Source organism: Herpailurus yagouaroundi, unplaced genomic scaffold, assembly GCF_014898765.1.
Source record: "Herpailurus yagouaroundi ecotype Mexico unplaced genomic scaffold, PumYag 186, whole genome shotgun sequence".
NCBI lineage: Eukaryota > Metazoa > Chordata > Mammalia > Carnivora > Felidae > Herpailurus > Herpailurus yagouaroundi.
The window spans coordinates 31,823,531-31,843,358 of record NW_024412417.1 but is presented as its reverse complement, the minus strand read 5'-3'; the positions used below and the strand labels follow the sequence as shown (position 1 = coordinate 31,843,358).

The following is a 19,828-nucleotide window of genomic DNA, read 5'->3' as shown; positions in this document are numbered from 1 at the left end:
AGAGAGAGAGAGAGAGAGAGAGGAGAGAGAGAGAGAGCGCGAGCGAGTGAGCGGGCTGGGCTGCACAGCTGGCTTTGCCACTCTGACAAAGTCACTTCAGCTCTCTTGGCCTCAGTTTCCTTATCTGTGAAATGGAATAATGCTAGTCCTTATTGTTATGAATATCCAGTAGAGCGCAAAGTCAAGGTATTGGGCTACTATTAAATAAATGATGTGGAAGAAAAAAGAATTCCTTAGATAGACCTTCCTTTCATTTGACCTATATTTCTAGACAGACTGCCTTGGGTACCAAGTTCTGCCAGGAGACACATGGCCAACCTTGAGCTCCCAGGGCTGCGCTGTCCTTGCCGTCTAGAGAAGCAGCTTAGGACAAGCAGTACATCCAAACCAAGTGCTACCGGGGGTACACGAGGTCCCCCTCCCTGTAGTGACGGGTTCTACTTGTCACTGCAGACACCTCGGGTCAGGGATTAGGTATGATGTTGAAGACACAGACGCTGGCTTAAATGCCATGCACTGAGGACTCACTTTGAGGTCAAGGTCACCTTGTAGCTCTCAGACCAGAAGAAATCATATGACTATTCCAAGTCTGCCTTTGAGGATTCCTCCTCCCAGATGGCTTGATGGTTTCATCTGGTGGACTTTGGGAAACATGTTACTGGTTACACTGATAGTCCCGATTCTATATCCTTCCCTGTATCCATCCTACTCTTTTTTTAAAAAAATTTTAAATGTTTATTTACTTTTAAGAGAGAGAGCAAATGAGCATGAGCAGGGGACGGGCAGAGAGAGAGGGAGACACAGAATCTGAAGCAGACTCCAGGCTGTCAGCTCACAGACTGATGCAGGGCTCAAACCCACAAACGTAAGGTTGTGACCTGAGCCAAAGTCAGATGCTTAACTCCTTAACCGACTGAGCCACCCAGGCGCCCCCCCAACCCATACTCTTTGACATGTAACCTTGTTGAGCTCTCCCACTGTGACTCTGGCCATGTGATTTGCTTTGTCCAACTGGAGGTTTGTTAGCAGACAGGATTCAAGCCAAGGCTTGCAAAAGCACCGGCACCTTTCAGATTGCACCCTTGCTCCTATGCCTGAGCAAGACTACTAGAGGGTCAACCATGTGTGGGGCTTTATCCACTCACCCCTGTCATCCCAGCTGAGGTCATCTTAGATCAGCCAACCCCAAAGATGCGGGTAAATCCAGCCATGATCAGCAGAGCCACATAACCTTTAGCTAACCTCAGGTTCATGAGTGAACCCAATCCATGAAGGCTAAATCCTGTAGATTATTATGAGCTAAATAAATGCTTCTTGTTGTTCATGGGTGAGGTTGGTAGTTGCTTGTTATGAAGCACTATTGTGGTAATAAATAGCTGATACACACATACATATGTATATATTAAAAAATACAGTGCATTATGGCTATGGTTATAATTTGCTACACAATCTAAACCTTCCTTTCTCTGCTTTTGGAGATACTGGGGCAAAATGTTTCCATATTGCATAGACATGCACACTCGATGTAGACCCAGTCATATTATCCCAATGAAATCCTGACCCAAGAAAATGGAAAATTCTAAAGGCTTTTCTCTCCCCCTTAGGTCTCATGCTTCTTCTTCCAGTCCACTTATTTTAAATAAAAGCATATTTTAATGTATATGTATATTTTAAATAGATAGATAAGGTCCCACTCAATGCCACGAATCTGCCCTTCGGATGGTCAACAAGACAGTGCTTCTCCTACAAATGCAGCTACTTAGTCCTCCTACTTAGAATTGCCCCTCTGCCTTCAAACCCCATCCTCTCTCCACGACTATACAGGAGCCTTCAAAGTACCTACAGCCGCTGCCCCCAGACAGCCCTCCCTGGAGCCACCAGCAGGGCACCCGTGCTCCCCCAGCACCACCGGTGTGCTCCGTGTGGTACTGCCCTTGGCGTTTTGTTAGGTGGCAAACGCAGACAAACTGAATTCCAATCCCCTCTTACAAACAGCCCCTCTTACAAACAAGAAGCCTCGCAACTTCAGGCAAGTTCCCCAACCCCTCTGAGCCTCAGCCTCCTCGTCTACAACAAGGTGGAGATAATGAGAGTATCTATCTCACAGGACGAATGTGAGGATTAAATGAGATAGTACAGCACCAGCGCTCAGCATTGTGCGAGGCACAGTAAGCCCTTAATAGATGTGAGCTATTATTATAATTGTATGCATGGTACCATGGGAACCTGAAATCCTAGCTAGCAGTTATTTAATACTTACCATGTGCCTACTGTTTTGAGTATTTTAAGAACCGTTTTAGTGCTTTTTATACGTTTATTTCATTTTTTAAACCTCATGACAACAGTTAGGTTGTCCTATAGGTAGTGTTATCTCCAATTTATGGATGAAAAAACAGAGGCACAGAGAAGTTAAGTAACCTACCTAAGAGCATACAGCTAATAGATCACCATGATAGCACTCTCCACTCTCCCTACTTTATTACAGTTATTAACCCATCCTTCCCAATGGGGGTCTGGGATGTGTAATTAATTTGTGCCTTCTCAATGCTCAGCACATGTCAGACCATCATATTGGTGGAGGCTGCCACAGAATGTTCCGTGTCTCCTTGGTCTTTTCTCTTTCATCTCTAGCCCCCTTGAGGGCAGAGGACTGGGTCTCCTGATCCCTGCACCTGCTCCTTACTGAATCGACCGGGTGGGACCAGATGGCGCCTTGAAGAGGAAACGAGCCCCTTCTCACAGTGGCGCACACACGCTCTGGGCTCTCCACACGCCGTCTCGCAATCCAGCTTGATTCAAGGCACAGGAAGCAAACAAGGCTTTCAGCAGCCTCAGGCGAGCTGGGGTGAAATTAGTAGATTGGTGTACAAAGAAGCGTTTAATAATGCTATCACGCTACCCGTCCTCACGGAGCCGTTGTGACATTCTGCATTAAAAAAGTGACAACTCTCAATTGCTGCATGTAACGGAGGCCTGGCATCACATTGGCGCCCAGCCCCCAGAACACTTGCATTTTCTGGTGACGGATGGCACGCAGGGATCAGGGGAAACTGATGGCTTCATATAAAAATGTCTTTGTAAACCCCTCTAAGCCCTTTGTAGTGTGGTGCTTTTTCTGCTCACCTGGCAGGAGCATAATTTTTGTTAAGTATTAAGGAGCTGTTTGTTGAAATAATGTTGTCATGGTAACTGGGTGGGGGGAGGGGTGCTGAAATAGTCTGGTGCTGCCCGAATCACAGCATATTAATCAAGTGCGTGGTGCTATTTAATGAGTTTCCCTGTATGCCTCCCCATAACAATGAACGCAGAGGACCCAAGGACTTGGGGTTGTGTCTTTGTCACTCTTAAAGACGTGTTCTCTTGGGGCACCTGGGTGGCTCAATCGGTTAAGCATCTGACTTCAGCTCAGGTCATGATCCTACGGTTTGTGGGTTCGAGCCCCGTATTGGGCTCTGTGCTGACAGCTCAGAGACTGGAGCCTGCTTTGGATTCTGTATGTCTCTCTCTCTCTGCTCCTCCCCCTCTCATGCTCGGTCTCTCTCAAAAATAAACATTAGAATTTGTTTTTTAAAAAGGCATGTTCTCTCACCCATTCCTGGTGCTGTGCTGTGTTTGCCGGATAGACGGATGGATGGACAGATGAATGCCAGAACCAAAATTTTAAATGGTTCTCATGAGAGCTGTTTCTGACCACTCTCCCACTTTACAGTGGGAAGGAATTTTGCAGAGAGTCGGGGAAAGCCTGAGAAGGGGGAAGGCACAGCCAATGATTCCCTTGCCTGAAAAAAAATCAATGGAAACAACAGGGAGGCAAGGCAGGAGAGTGCAGGCTCGGACTGCCTGGGTTCAAATCCCCATTCCATCTCCTCCCACTGTGTCACTCGTGAGCGAGTGGCCTGCTCTCCCAAGTGGCTTGTCCCCCATGGGTGCACCTGGCTGGTGAGGGGACGACAGGTGACGCTCTTACCCAGAGTAGGTGCCCAATCACATACTGACCACCACCCCTGTGTTCCCGCCCCCACCCGGAGGGGAAAACCCCAAGGGGGCCCCATGGTGCTTTCACAGTCTAAAGGTCTAACCGGACCATGACCATATAATACAGGATCCAAACCCAGGTCTGGTTGACTCAACTGCCTTGTTCTTTCTGAGGTTGGCAAACTTTTTCTGTAAAGGGCCAGATAGTAAATATTTTAGGCTTGCTGGGTCACATGCACTCTCTGTTGCGTGTGTGTGTGTGTGTGTGTGTGTGTGTGTGTGTGTATTTAAAATCCTTTAAAAATATAAAACCATTCTTAGCTCACAGGCTGCTCAGAGATAGGCATAGTTGGCTGATCCTTGCCATGCTGTCTTATGAGGAAACAGGAAAAAAGGAAAGCAAAGTTAAAGGAGATGTATACATGGCTTTTTCTCCCACTAAAAGTGGGTTGAGGCTACACATAAAAAAGAAAAAGTTGGGTCTGGCAATTTGACTTTAAAAATCAAAATAAAACCAGCCCTGGTGATTTCTTGGGAGTCCTGCAAGGCTCGTTTTCTGGTTGACGAAGGGAGGCATGGAAAAGTGGGGTGACCGGGGCCAAGGTCACACGGCTAGTGAAGGACAGAGCCGGCACATAAACCCTAGGGGGTCTGGTGCCAGAGAACTTCACCACCACTCCATCCATCTGCCTCCACTCTGTTTTCTGTTATTCCAACACTCCCGACATCTTCCACCAGCTGACCTGGTAAAGAGCCAGACTCTGGGGTCCGGCAGACCTGTGATGCAGCCCCAACTCTACTGTCACTGAATATGTCACTTTGGAAGTGACTCATTTTTTGGTGCCTCAGTTTCCTTGATGGTAAAATGGGGGTTATTTGCTGTACCCTGCCTCTGGGTGGCTAGGAGTTTAGCAAATGGCCTTGGTCATGGCAAATATTGCCTAAATATTACAACACTAATGACAATAGCTGTGGCAGGCAGAAAAACAGCCCCCAGACACGCCCAAGCCCTAATCTCCAGAGCCTGTGAATGTTACTTTAAATGGCAAAGAGGAATTAAGGTGGCTAATCAGCCGACCTTAAAATAAAGGGAGTATCCTGGATTATCTGTGTCGGCACAATGTAATCACAAGAGTCGTTAGAGATTGAAAAGAGATGCGGAAACGTCAGCTTCAGAGTAATGCAGCAGGAGGGAAACTCAACTGGCCATTGCTGGCTTTGAAGATGGAAGAACCACGAACTAAGGAATTAGGGAAGCTTCTCGCAGCTGGAAAAGGCAAGCCACGGATTCTCTACCAGAGTCTCCAAAAAGGAATGCATCTTGTTGCCACCCTGATGTTAGCTCCGCGAGACCCATTTCAGACTTCTGACCTCGAGAACAGTGTGAGTGGTTTCAGGCACGAAGAGCGATTGGAACCACGAACAGATACCCTGTTGGCCATACAAAGGAGAAGCCTCATCAGCTGAGAGCTCACTTAAAGCAAAGACAGCATCCTGCCCGGGCTGGTGGGTGAGCCAGCCTCCCCTGTACACTCACTGATGCTGCTCAAACAGCAATCCTTGGCTTAGGCATGGACACGTGACCCGAACCCCTCAACCCCAGGGCATCCGCTAGGATGGCCACCAAAGCAAAGCTCTCTTTCTGTGGGGGTTGCCGAGAGAAGCTGCTGGATCTTTGGGGGGAAAACTTGCCTGAGCGAAGCCCACACAAGAAATCGGAGTCTAGAGACAGAGAGAAGCGATGCCTGCTGACATTGTTTAGATCCAGCTGGGCTCAGGGCCAGAGCAGCTCAGACTTTTCAATTACATGAACTGCTTTTTTGTTTTTTTATACTTCCGTCAATTTGAATCAGATCTCTAAGCTTGTAACCAAAAGTCTGACTAATATAATTGAATATCCACTTGAGCCTTGTTACCTCCTGGTTCCAGGTGTTATCATTTCCTTGGCCAATAAACTGGGCTCTGAAATAACACGGAACAGGGTTCAGGGCAGGGCACCAGGGCAAGTGTTAGATGGACAGGAGGGGAAGGTGGGAGGCCATCTCTCCTGTTCAACTCAGATACAGAGTCTACTGCTGCTGGAGAAAGGAGCAGAGGACCCCTCACGTGCTCAGTGGGAGTGTGGTTTGAACCCGCACCTGGGTTGTGCAGAACCGCCCGCCTTTTATGGGGTCTTCATGTCCAGTCAGGCAGGACTGAGTGAATTTCACATTAGCGGCACCCGGGACAGCGGTAGCTCCGTTTCCCGACTGAGTTTGTTTTTTCCGGTCTTGCCTCTTAAATGTGGATAGTGTCCCCAAGTTCTGCCCCCTGCTCTGAGCAGTCCCTGAGAGAGAATGCAATCACCCCATGGCCTTGCCTTGCTCCTCCGTCAGCTGTCTGTCCATCTCACTCCTTCCCAGTAGGCCTGAGGGACGTGGCACATGCCCTTTGGGAATGGTGACAGTCACCCATGTTGATTTTTCACAGGACAGCGGCGGGGGGGGGGGGGGTGAGGCCACAGCTGGGGAGGGTGATGCAATTTGTAAAGAACCCAGTTGATGGCCTTCTCTTCCTCCCCCAGGACCACCCCTGTCAGGTTGACAACCACTGACCTCTGGGTGGAGGACTCCAGAATGAATCCCTCCTGTCCTGGGCTCGCTTGTGCCCATGTTAGACATCCCCAATAGGATGAGGACACGAATACTAATACTAAAAGTTAATATCAAGACCACTGCTACCGTAAGGCAAGGTTGCCCCTACTAAGCACTCTCCGTCAGCACAGCTCCTAACGCTACATGTCCTGACCGAACAGCCTCTCAGGCAGCTAATAACTGTGTAATCCCCATTATATAGATGAAGACGCTGAAGCTCTGGAAAAGGAAATGACCCCTCCAGGGTCACACGGCTAGTAAATGGTGGAGTTGGGATTTGGATTCATGCCATGTGGACTCCCGAGACCACGTGCCTGACCACTTGCTCTACGCTGCCCACCCCGGTCCCTGGGCATCCCACACGTGCGTCAGCTACCACCTTCCCAGCGCCTTCTGTACCACCTGGCACGTTTTCTCTATCTGTTCACTACCACGCTCAGCAGGATCTCCCTCAGATTCCCAAGCCAGGAATGTAGGACTCCCTCTGGACTCCTCTGTCCCCACTTTGTGTTCAAGACCGGTCTATGCTTTCTCTGAACTAGTACGCTGGGGGCAACTCCCCTCGCTTCGCCTCTGCCGTGACTGTCCGTCACAGTTCACACAGTCACACCTTCTCTCCAGGGCCATCTCTCTGCAGCTGCCTCCAACTGCGTCTTGCCTTTGATCTGTCTTACCTGCAACCTACTCCCTGCACCGTGACCACGTCGTGCATCACATCACCTGCTTGGTTTCCAACTTCCGACAGCTGTGTATTGCTTCCTGCGGAGTCCAATCCTGACCGTGGCGTTTGAGGATCTCCAGGCTTTGACTCATCCAAGCTTGCCCATCTCAACTGCCTCGTGCTCCTCCCTCAGGCTCCACCTGCTCCAGCAACGCCAGACTTCTAGCATCCTCCAAATGTCCCAGGTGTCCTCTCCCTCTGCATCTCTGCCCATGATTCCACAGCCACCTATCTGCGGAAATTCTCCCCCTCCCTCAGGCTCTAGTTGAAAGCCTCCTGAACCCACAGGCAGAAGGAAGGATGTTGTTTCTGTGGGCCAAAACTTAAAATCTTGCTGGTGTCAATCAGGCTATCACATGACACACTGATTTCTGCATTTCTTACTGATTTTGATTTACTCACTCTGTGCCAGTCCCTGTTCTAAGCGCATACCATAAACTCAGGAGTCCGAACTACCCTGTGAGCTGGCCCATTTTACAGATGAAGAAACTGATGCACACACAAGTTGAATAACTTGGCCAACACTGGGGTCAGTGAGGGTGGAGCTGGGATGCTAACCCAGCCAGTCCAGCTCCAGAGCGCATGGTCTTAATGACCCTGTGGCACTGCCTCACACTGGGTAGTGGGGCCATAAGGTCCGTGGGGATCCAAAGAGGGGACAGGGGCCTCAGAGGAAGCTGCAGGACTTGCTGAGTTTCAAGTGCTAAGGAGACAGCCCTGGCTGCCCGGGCCTCCAGGTGACAGCTCCCCAGGAGAGCCTATGCTGGCTGTCCCCCCTCCCCGCCAACCACAAGGCCTCCCCTCTGCTCCAAGCACTCTCAGCCCCATCCTCAGGAGCGAGAAGACGAGGCTGGACAAGGATGAGGACAGGGACCCACAGCACAGTCATCACACAGGGAGTGGAGGCTCAGGGGAAAGAAGGGGAGGGAGGGTGAGGGGTCCATGCCCCTCCTCCCCTGCCCATGGGGCAGTGGGCAGGCTGCCGGCCAGGCCTTCTCCTGGGGCAGGCAAGATGAGGCTTCTGGCAGGGGAGCAGGGCACGGGCTGCCGAGCGGTTCTGTTCCAGTCCAAGGAGAAGCACGAGGCTGTCCACACCCGGGCCGGAGAAGGCGGGACAGATGCTCCAGGCACCAGAACAAAGGGCGCGCGCTTGTCCAGTGCCCCCTTAGAACCTCTGCTCTCAGCCAACAACCCAGGAGTCCTGACCAGCTCCCCTGGGCCTCCCAGGCCTGTTCCCCAACCCCGGGCTCCTGTGACTGGGGAGTATTGCCCCTCCGGCCACGTGGGTTCCTCTCCCTGCCTCTCATAAGATTCAATGGGTCTTGATTTCTTTACGTGAGAACTTCTTTCTCCTGAAGACTCTCAGGGACTAAGGCCCAAACTGGAGTTCCATTTCCAATTTCCTACCCATTTTTAACAAGTAGATCCCCTCTTTGACCCGCTCACACTCAAATTCACTTGGTACCAATTCGGCATTTTTCCACCTTTGCTGTCCCGACTCTCCCTATGGAGGGAGAGGTATTTGGGTGTTGACACCTGCCGAGTTAAAGGGAAGACAGCGACACGGTCTAGTCATCCTCTAGGGAGACCTGCAACCACAGCCTTCACGCACGTGCCCGTCGGGACCCTTGGAGCATCAGCTCCTACACCCGGACGACCGAGAGCAACTCCAGTTGAAGGTTTAAGCGGACTTTCCCGTTGAAAAATCATTGGAAATAAAAAGGAAGAGGCTCTGAAAAACAGGAGTCATTTGAAAAGTATGATACTATTTTAAAAAAAATCTATCTGTAACAGCGTTTTCTCGAACATATTGTAAGAAGAAAGCTATGCTTTCAGGGGACTATAGATAGGAGGTGGTACAGGGGAGAAGAAACAGCATTTTTTGACCAGCTTTTGTGTGCACGATCGCCTGCTAGGTCTCTTCTGCGTTTTTATCTCATTTACTCTCCCAAACAACCCTATGGGGTGTATTATTTCCCCATTTTACAGATCAGGAAGCTCAGGGAAAATCTAGTTCTGGACTGTTTTGTCTCATCTTGTGCATATAATTCTGGAAAAACAGCTTATTCCTGGCTAGTGCAGCCAGCTCTAATTCAAATTCTCTGGCAATTTGAAATAGAAGTCAAGCTGCCCATTGAATGGTTTTGTACCTCAAAAACACTCTGCTTTTATCAGAGTTTCTTTTGGTGGTATCCACACTCGGCACACAAACACAGTAAGTTGTGCTAGAAGTACAGGTCAGCTGCGCTCAGCCCTATGGTCAGACTTGCGAAGCACAGATCACTGTGGACCAGTTAACTACTTGTGAGTTCATTTCATTCCATTCACTGAAAGGTAACAAAGCTCCTGAATGTAGCGGACACCCAAAGATTAAGACTCTTCACTCACTCGGGTGGGTTCTAAAGTGGGCCAGATTAATGAGGTTTTGCTGTGCTGTGCCTCTCTGAGGCAAAACAAGGCTGTTGATATAAAACATGAAGCACGGGGTGGGGTGCGGGGGCAGGGGGGTGGTGCAGGCATGCCAAAAACTGCCACAGATGGTACTATCCTCTGCCTGAGCAGACATCACTAATCCATTGCAGCACACCATTTCTTAGATAGTCCTCAGAATCCTTCTCAATACCCTGCCCCTGGCAGCCAAGACCAGTTGATCAGCGTTGGCAGAAGATGAAATCTATTTACCATCCCTGACCTAGCCTGGTCACCTCATCTAAATAGAGGTGGCACAGAAGCTGAGAGAAGCTGTGTGACTGATGGAGCTCCCTCTTTGAAGCTGGCCAGGAAAGCCCCTCCTCCCTGTATCCGTCCCACTAAAGGCAGAAGTAAAATTGAGGTCACTTGGCAAAATGTTAGACATCTTTGAAGATCCCCTAGGCACAGGGGCAGTGCTTGTGTGCTAAGTGATTCTGGCTCACTACGGTCCTACTATCCAGCTAGGATCACGGTGTGACAGGCAGGGGAGGCGAAAGGTGGGTCCCTGAGCAAGCCCTGCAGTCCAGGTCTATTACTAACGCCTGATAAATGTTTCAGGCAAATGCAATTTTTTTTTTTTAAGGTAAAAGCAACAGCAAAGAGTTTATTGAAAGGGAAAGCAACACTCAAAAAGGGAGTGCCAGCCCTGAGAGGGAGCCACCCCAGGAAGCCTGGGTCTCACCCACTTACTGGGACGTTAAAGGGAGCCGTTGAATGTTCACGGGAGGGATGGGGGATTTTTTTCCTTTAATGTTGGAGGAGCTTTGAGGGACTTTGCACATACCTAGTTTTGGTCACTTGATGCATGTGTCCTGGCACTTGCCAGGAGTATACCCCGAATATCGAGTATACTCTGTGCCCTTGAGTACCCCTGGTGGACGGGTCGTTCTCAGTCCTTTAAGGCACTTACGTGCATGTGTGGGTCTCAAAAAAACAAAAACAAAAAACGAAAAAGGAGCCTGGGCATTTTATTCTTTAGTCAGGTCCCTGACTACTTGTAGGCTGAATGTTGCTTAATGCATGACATCCTGTTTTTTATTGTTCCCTCATCCCTATTCTAACCTGCCTATAACACCATCACCCTGCCTCTCTGCACAGCTGGCTCTCCTTAGGGTCCCTGGCTCCCCACACCTGCATGACTCACACGTGTAGCAGGCACTCCTTTACCCATTTTGGAGATGCCGGACCCTCTCTGCCTGTGGCGCCTGGCCCACACCGGAACAACCCGGATAGCATCCTGGGCCACTGTATCCTGCCTCAGACATGGTTTCAGAGGTGGCCGCTCGAAGGTGTCAGCAGCGCGCCCCCATTTAGCCGACTCTAGTCTTTGGCAATCAAGGCTGCCTCGGTGTCTCTTACAGGTGTGTACCCACACCAGCCCACAGGGGCCCTCCCTGGAAATGCCCTCCAGACTCTCCTAGGCCTGCTTTCAGGGCAAATATGGGCATTTTGTGGAGTCTGAGGCTTGGAGTTAGGCAGATGCCAGCTACATCCAGTTCAGGCAAGTGCAAATTTTTATCTGGAACCTGCTACAGGTCCTGGTGTAGTGGGTGGTGCCTGCATCGTTCGGAGAACTGGTCTCCCAGTGGAGGCGGCGTCACCAGGGAGGGGACAGGGAATGGGCTTCGGCTGGGAGGCTTGAGATTATGCTACCCAAGCTCCCATCTTTAGTGATTTTCTGTCTGCATCAACAGAATCTTTTGTACAGTGCTTTTCAAGTTGTTAAGACCATTTCTGCAAAAGAAGAAGGCTTGCACTGGGTTCCCTTTCACTGGGGGACAGGGAGGTCCAGAGACGTTGGACCACTTTCCAGGAGGGCCCCCAACAAGTAATAAATGGCTGAGCTGCCCTTGCCTTTGGAAGGGTGCCAGGACTACAATGGCCCATCAGAGGGAGAGCAGGAAAAATAGAGCCGCCTTGATCACCTCCTCACAGCATCACCGTCTTAGAGAGTGGGCTCAGGGGTGAGATTGCTTCCCTGTCCCCCCACCCTCCAGCTGAGCCAGGTCTTCTGACTCCCAGCCCAGAGCTCTCTCCTCTGACTCATGCTGTCCCATCACTGAGCCTGCCCCAACACTGGACACTGTCCCGTCCCAACACTGAACCTTAATTCAGGGTCATGCCCCACATGTAGAACAAAAATAGGGCTCAGGGTTATTGGCACTTACTATGTCCTGGCCTATGGCCCAGCAGCTAGTGGAAGAGGCGAGATTTGAACCTGGGAAGATCGATTCTGGGGGCCCCGCTCCTCTTAACTAGACATCACCTCCCCGGGTGCCTCCTCGTTGTTTTCCCTTTCAGTCACCTGACAGTGACTTACTGAGCACCTACTATGTGCCAGCTCCTGTGAATCAAAGAGCACAGCTCCTGTCCTCAAAGCCCCACTCCTGTTTGAAGATTTGCCAAGGAAGCATCAAGCCATGGCTCAAAAGCATTGTTCAGCCCTCTGTTCCCATTGCTGGTCTTCAATACCCCCTCTCCACCGCCCCCAGCACCCCCCCACCCCCAGCGCTCAGGACTCAGCTGAACAGATAGCCTATGCACAGCGACTGTCAAACTCAATTCTTATCCATGCTGTCAGTTTCTTAAAGAAAAACCCCATCTCTGGCCTCCCACTGCACCCTGCCCTCAGGGGCCGTTGATAAATATTTACAGCTGCAGCTGACCCAGGCCCAGGGGAAGAAGGCCCAGTGACAAAGCACAAAGGAAGCCTGGGGGCTCATTACTCAGACCTTCCCCTTCACAGTGGGTGTCCCTCTCGAGTACTCCCCACCTGGGTCTGGGTGCAATTCTTCTCACGCTAGCTTGAGTCTGGGGTACTGGTCTTGCCAAAGTGCCCCACCCCCCTTAGGAAGCCACCCTCACTGTCCCCCCACAGCCTGGGGGACTGGGGGGCTCCAGTGTCCCCCATGCCTTCTTTTCGGGTCTGTGTCGCCTGGATCAAAGCTCTAGATGGTATGACTAGCCGGTTAATCTTTCGGTGGTCCTGGCATGGGACAGGAGCCTCTGGCCAAAACCCCCACCACGCTTGGAGAGCTGCCCACCCCATCACGTTCACGACGTGCTGTGATATGTGTGTCTGTCAGGTGGTAGTTCAGGTACAGCAGGGGCCGGTGGACGACAAGTGAGCTGAGGATCATCTCATCCAGCAACTTCCAAACCGTTTTACAGCAGAACCACACCAAACAGGTAGCGCTGAGAGAATGTGCACACTCACAAGCCCCCTCACTCTCCCTAAGTCCACTACCCCTCACCCTAGAACCCCTGGGGGTTCTAGGTCATCATGGAACAGTCTGTAAAACACTAGTCAAAACCACTCCTTCCCTCAACACCGATGCTTCTGCAACCTGCACTTGAATTCTGCCAGTGACAGGGAACTCACTACTTGTAGTGGACACCTACGTCACCTTTGCGTACCTCTTCTGGTAGGAATTTTTCCTTAGGTTGAGCCAACAGCTGCCCACTTTTCTTCAATGACAGCCCTTCATATGTGCAAAGGTGGCTTTCTCACCTCACCTCCTCAGGTCTCCACAGGGCGATGGGTTACAAACTGGAGGGGACCAGGTAATGTCCCCTCTCTTCTAAGAATACCTCCCTAATCCTGGTTAAAGGCTCCCTGAAAACAATTCCAGGCCCAGGCCCTCAGGATGGTGCATCTGAGCAGAGAAAGGAAGCCCAGCCACCTACACACTCTGTTTGCTTCTAGGGAGGGACTGGCAGGACCCCTCTGAATTGTGAGGGACTCACACCTAGCTTCTCTGTGCCATTTCCAGGTGCATCTGGAGGGAAACGGTTTGAAGCTGCAAAAGTCGGACGCCCTCAGGACAGGCTCCAGGACCGGCCGCCCACGCCCCCTACTCATCCCCTTCCCCTTCTTGAAATCCAGCTGAGGTTGCATCCAACGCATTGTCACTCACCAGTCCCGGATTGCTTACATCCTGGGAATCTTGGTATGCTTGAACTCCAAGAGCAGCCAGTGTGTCAAGACCTACGAAGAGGAGAAACTCAATGTTAAAAGCCGGGCCAACCACCTGGGTGTCCAACTCTCTTTCCAGGGGGGATGGAGGACTGGGAGACTGGGATGGAGACCGGGGGGGGGGGGGGGGCGGGGAGAAAGGAAAGTAAATGATAAGGACAAAGCTGCTCGTGAAACCAACCTCAAAACCTCTGGGCTTTGTGGGGATGCTGAGAGGAGAGGGGAAAAACAAAAAGCCCCTCACCCTGGGTGAGTCAGCAGCTTGTTGGGAAGCAGGCCTTTTAGGAGGGGAAGCCAAAAGCAGGATCGGATGGGGTGGGGTGGGGAGGTGTCCCGATCCTCACTCCGGCTCTCCTGGAGTCTTTGGTGTCTGCTCCTAGCAGCGGCTGGCCGGCCGTGGTTCCATTTTGATGAAGGTGAGGGGGAAGAGGCCTGGGCACAGGCCTCCAGTCAAAAAGGCACCGCAGTCCTTAAAGCAAAAGCCCCAAATGCGTGTTTATATCCTGGGAGGCTCCTGCCAAACGAACCCCGTGTGGCTTTGAAAATTCCTCTGGAGAGCTGTAGCCGGAGGAATAAGGCGTGTGCCCGGCTCCGAGGCTGCGTTCCCAGCATGGCAAGTTGAGGCCTGAGCTCTAGAGGTTTCTGCAGCCGGCGGAGGCCCACCTGCGGCGCACGTGTGCGCGTGGAGCTGCGTGCTGATGAGCCGTGGAGGCCACTCTCCTCACTCCCCACACCCAGGCTGCCTCTAAAGCAAAACTTGTTTTTTCTTGTTTCCCTACGAATTCAGAGGTGAGCAGAGGTTTCTCTTATCCATCGATGCCTGTTTGCAAGGAAGAACCTTTTGACTGGGGAGAAAAAAGAATCTTCATGGCAATAGTTGCCGTCATATACCTGCTCTGGGTTCTTGTTCTTCAAGAGGGAAGTCGTGTCACCTGGGAGCTGGTGGAGAGAACAGCGTCGCAGACCCCACCCAGCCCTACAGCGTCAGAACCTGCCTCCCAACAAGCTTCTCGGGTGATTTCTGGGCACACTAAAGCCCGCCAGGTTCTCATCCATAATCTCGGAAGGAATAGTAATATCCGTCAATAACCGTGGAAGGAAGGAAGTCATAGCCCATTCTCCAGGTGAGGAAACAGGCTCACGAGGCCACAACTCGCTTACTGCTGGCGACTGGTAGAGCTGAGCCAAGCCCGTGCTCGTGTGATTCCCAAGCCGGTGTTCCTTTCCACTGCGTGATCTCGTGATCTCGGGGAAGCAGAATGCGAGGGGGAAGGGATGGGCAGGCCCAGCTGGGTGGGAGGGCTGGGGAAGGGCAGTGGGGGGCCGGGGGATGACCTCAGGCCCCAGAGAGGGAGGGTCCTGGGTGTCCTGGAGAGCCTTCAGAGAGGGAGGCGTTGCATGCTGCACACTGATTTCCTCCTCCTCACTTTTTGTGAGGGCCCACAAAATTTCCCAGTTAAAGGTTCTGGGCCTTCCTCCTGCAGGAGAATTCAAGCTTCTGTGTTAATCCCAGCGATTAATTTATTTGGATTGCAGGGAGTTTGGGGCTCCTGCCCACTGCACTTAGAACTAACCATCCAGTGAAAGAAGGTCCTGGAAGACCAGCTAGCCTTAGTATTCCAGGCACTGACTTGTGGGAGGGACAATACTCTGTGAAGCCCATTTTAGTTTAGAAAGAGCTTTTTATCCATTAACTAATCGCTTAAAAGAACTTGGGAGAGGTGCCTGGGTGGCTCAGTCAGTTACGCGGCCGACTCTGGCTCAGGTCATGATCTCAGAGCTCAAAGGCTCGTGAGTTCAAGCCCCGCTTCGGGCTCTGTGCTGACAGCTCAAAGCCTGGAGCCTGCTTCCAATTCTGTGTCTCTCTTTCTCTCTGCCCCTCCCCTGCTTGCACTCTGTCTCTCTCTCACAAAAATAAACATTAAAAAAAATTAAAAAAAAAACAACAAAACTTGGGAGAGTGTCATCAGTGCTATTTTGCAGTTGAGGAAAATGAGGCACAGAGAAGTTAAGTGATTTTCCTGAGGTCACACAGCTTGTGGGCAGGCTGGGGTTGAGGTCCTCTGACGGCTCAGCTGCTCCTGATGGGGAAAGAGATCATGTCTGTCACAGGCTTATGATGCTCTCACTTAGTTGTGCCTAACTCTCCATGGCCTTGCTCTACACTCTGCTCACAGAATGGGTTTGCTGAATAGACTCATGGACCAAGAAGAAAATGGTCCACAGCCCACACAGGGTGTGTGACTGTTACCTTTCTCCAAGGAAACTGGCCAGCTGGCCTTCTTGGCTTATCAGGTAGTCACGTATTACCCTATGTATCGTTCCTTCTACTGCACTGGCTTCCATAAAGCAGATGAGCTCACACAGGGTATATAGGGGAAGGATGTCAACAAAATCTGGAGGTGGCAGCAGTTCACAGGCAAACGCTCCCAGTACATGAATGCTCTGCCCCAGTGACGCCAGCCGGATGCAAAGCACCGCCCCCCCCCCCCACCCCCCGGCCCCTGGGGAAGCCTGAGTGAGCAAGGCAAGCCTGGAGGCCTCGCTGTCCAGTCGCCCTACGTGCTCCACACTCCTCCTCTCGGCTCAGCGTGGCCACATGCTGTCTTAGAAGCTCCTGTTGCTCGGGCCTCACGGATCTTTGTGCAAAGGCCAAGGGCTAGACCACCCATCTCTGCTACGCTGTGGCAACAGCTGCAGCTGTCCTCACCTGGAACTTCTGACAAAGGCGTTGTCCCCTCCTGCCTTCGCAGCCTCAACCCTTCTCTAGCCCCTCCCATCAATCCCCCCTCTTCCTTTTTAAAATATAGCCCCTGTAGTGACTCGGGCCCTAAGTTATTGATTTTTTTTTTTAATTCAAAATCTAGCATGCCCTTTGAACTGTGTTTGTTTCAATACTAGGATTGAGCTTTATTACAGAGTTGCATGGAGAGTGACGGCTCCGCTGTCCCCCAACTGTCCCCCAAGGTGCTGCGATTTTTGAATTTTCAGTTATCATTACAATCATCCAGCTGAATGTAAGTTGCATTATAGGTACTAATATCTATATATAATGTATACTATATACAGTTACTGAATATCGAACATGTCAATACTGAATACTGACTACATTAAACGTTTGATTAAGTCTTTAAAAAAATTTTTTTTAATGTTCATTCATTTTTTGAGAGGCAGAGAGAAACAGAGCATGAGCGGGGATGGGGCAGAGAGAGAGGGAGACACAGAATCCGAAGCAGGCTCCAGGCTCTGAGCTGTCAGCACAGAGCACGATGTGGGGCTAGAAATCACAAATCGTGAGATCGTGACCTGAGCTGAAGTCAGATTTTAACTGACTGAGCCACCCAGGCGCCCCTTGGTTAACAGTCTATATTAAGTACCTGATTCTGTGCTAAGCACCAGGTAGACATAAAAAAAGAAGACCCAGTCCCTACCTTTAGGAAATTCACAGTATAAAAAAGGAGGAAGATAAAAAATAGACTGACCGTTGAGGGTCCAACTCTTGATTTTGGCTCAGGTGATGATCTCACGGTTCGTGAGATAGAACCCCACGTCAGGCTCTGCATGGACATTGCAGAGCCTGCTTGGGATTCTTCGTCTCCTCTCTCTCTGCCCTCACCAACACCACTACCCACCCCCCCCCCTGCCAAAATAAAAAATAAACATTTAAAAAATCAATAATGGACTGAGTCTGAGAAAGGACAATGTGATAGAGGTAGTATGGGGTGGGGGAAGAAGCTAATAGATGCCTCATTTGTCTCAGGATAAAGACCACACTCCTTACCCCAAGGCTTCCAAGGTCCAGATCGGCTCATCTCTCCCTGCCTCGCCTCACTCCAGTGTGTTCTGGGATCCCTGACTGCCAAGCTTCTTGAATCCGTCTATCATCCTTTAGGCAGCCACACGGCTACACTTAGTCTCTTCCTTCAATGCCCTGTCCTCCCCCTTCCCCTAATTAACCCCAACTTACCCTGTAGGACTGAGGGAGGCAACACATAAAACGCTTAGAATCTTGTCAGCAGGTATCGTAGCTACTATTACTGACATTTATCACTCTCCTCCGCTGGCCAGGTGATTCTTGAGCAGAGGGAAGCAGAGCAACTTGCAATGGGGCTGCACAGCGAATTATTGCCAGAGCTGGGAGGGGTCTCCGTGAATCAGTCCTGTTTTCCCTGTTTACCCTCGGACCCAGCCTGCAAGACACCTGGTCCTAACCAGCATGGGGAACAGCGCTGGTCTAGGAGACAGGACTTCTGAGTCTGAGTCTCACACCCTCGTGCTGTGCCTTCACACCGAGGACTCGACTCCTTGGGACCCTGGATTCCTCACCAACCAAGTGGGGTTCTATCAGAACCTCCTCGTTGGGCCGCACCAGGGAACGGACACCTTGGTGCCGAGCACCGTTCCTGCGTGAGGAAGACGGCAGCTCCCGTTAGGAGCATTATAAATGAATTAAGGGACGTTTCAACGTTCTTCAGCCTCGACACGTGCACGTATTTCCAGTCTTCCTGGCTCAGGACTCCTTTCACCAGAAAGTGTTGGTCATATGGAGCAAAATCCCAATAAGGAAAAATCTGCCCATGGGATCTTCCCTCCAGCTCCCCTGCTGTTTCCCTTGTGGCCTACTTGAAGCCTCCTGGATTGCTAGACACCTGAAGGAGGAAAGGGGGGGAAGCTACTTGAACCATTTGTAGGAGAAAAACACCCCCCACCCTCCACGGTCACCCCCACTAACACAACTTATTCCATTCCATTTCTTCATTCAGCAAACATTTAGCAGATGAGTAAGAAACTCCAGGTCTGGTAAGCAGGTCATTATGTCCTGCGGTGATGGCCTCATATTGAGGAGAGGGCAAGGAACCCATGGAATAAAGGGGAGGGGGTGACGGGCTCTGGCTGGGGCCAGTCCAGGCTGGACATGAGACAAAGGTCAAGTACAAAGAAGGTGGGAAGCTACAAGTCACTTCTGAGAAGCCATCATTCTGTAAGCTGGAAGTATAGTTTTAAGTTGCCTGTCTCTGCTCCAGAAAACGTTTCACCTTGATCACCAACAACAGCCTTTAATTCAAAAAGAGCATCACTAGTGAGTGGCTAATGCAACGGCCACCATTTCCCGAGTTCTTGTTCTGTGCCAGGTACTGAGCTGAGTCCTCCAGGGGCCGTCTCTCTCTCTCTCTCTCACGGCAAATCTGAGGAGCATGTATTCATGTACCCATTTTATAGATGGAAACCTGAATCTCAGAGCGATCAAATACACTGCCCCATGTCACAAGAGTTGAAAGTCCAGCACTGGGGTTTTGAACTCTGGCCTGACTGGATAGTCCTTCCATTTTCCCCCCCATACTGGCCTCTTAAACTTTGGCTCCATGGCTGGAGTTGCTGGCAAACTGGGCTACCTCTCCCCCAAGCCCAACCTACTCTTCTACTAAGACCCCCAAGAGTACAGAGAATGCTGAGTTCATAACCTCCCTGTGGTGTGTGGGTGCAGCTTGACGTCTTGAATGAGAACGCTGAATTCTGCTCTAGAATTGATCTGTATTTGTTCCCAAATATTTCCTCTTCAAAACTGTTAAGCACAATGAACACTCGAGGAAGACGTGCCCAGCACCGGGCAGGGCACGGTCTGTTTTGCTTACTACTGTCCTCATTCTTCCAACAATGGGCACTATGGACCAGGGCTGGGGAGGTAAGGTGAGCCCTTGCAATGGGGCTGGAGATAGAGACTTCGAAGACATTATGGTGCCAACAAAGCACATGGCAATGGCAGCAAGAGCACCAGGAGAGGCACACGGGAGTATAGCAGAGGGGGGCACATCTGAAAGGCGAAGAGGGGAAGGAAGACGAAAAAGCTGGAGAAGGGTGCGTGTGGAGCCCTGCTGGACACAGATACCGGAAGCGGGCTGGAGTGGCCATAGCCAAGCAGGCCAGAGAAACAGCAAGGGCCAGACTTTTCAGAGCCCTGCAGGCATTTCAAGGAGTCGGGTCCTTATACCTGTGAGTGATGGGATTCTCCATGCCTGCCGTACCTGGCACATGGTGGCCCTCAAAAGTAGC

The 19,828-nt window shown here is 51.0% G+C and overlaps 1 protein-coding gene across 5 annotated transcripts in view; it reads right to left on the bottom strand.

Moving 5' to 3' along the window:
- The window catches only part of ZHX2 (zinc fingers and homeoboxes 2), a 164,095-nt gene that overhangs the window by 76,851 nt on the left and 67,416 nt on the right, over positions 1–19,828 (bottom strand). For 3 of the 5 annotated variants that reach the window (XM_040494347.1, XM_040494344.1, XM_040494346.1), the window contains exon 2: positions 13,719–13,789. The gene's annotated coding sequence lies outside the window, so the exon portion shown is untranslated. Of the gene's footprint in view, positions 1–13,718; positions 13,790–14,021; positions 15,561–19,828 lie in introns of those variants that run through there. The other 2 variants (XM_040494348.1, XM_040494345.1) reach the window with 1 other exon arrangement.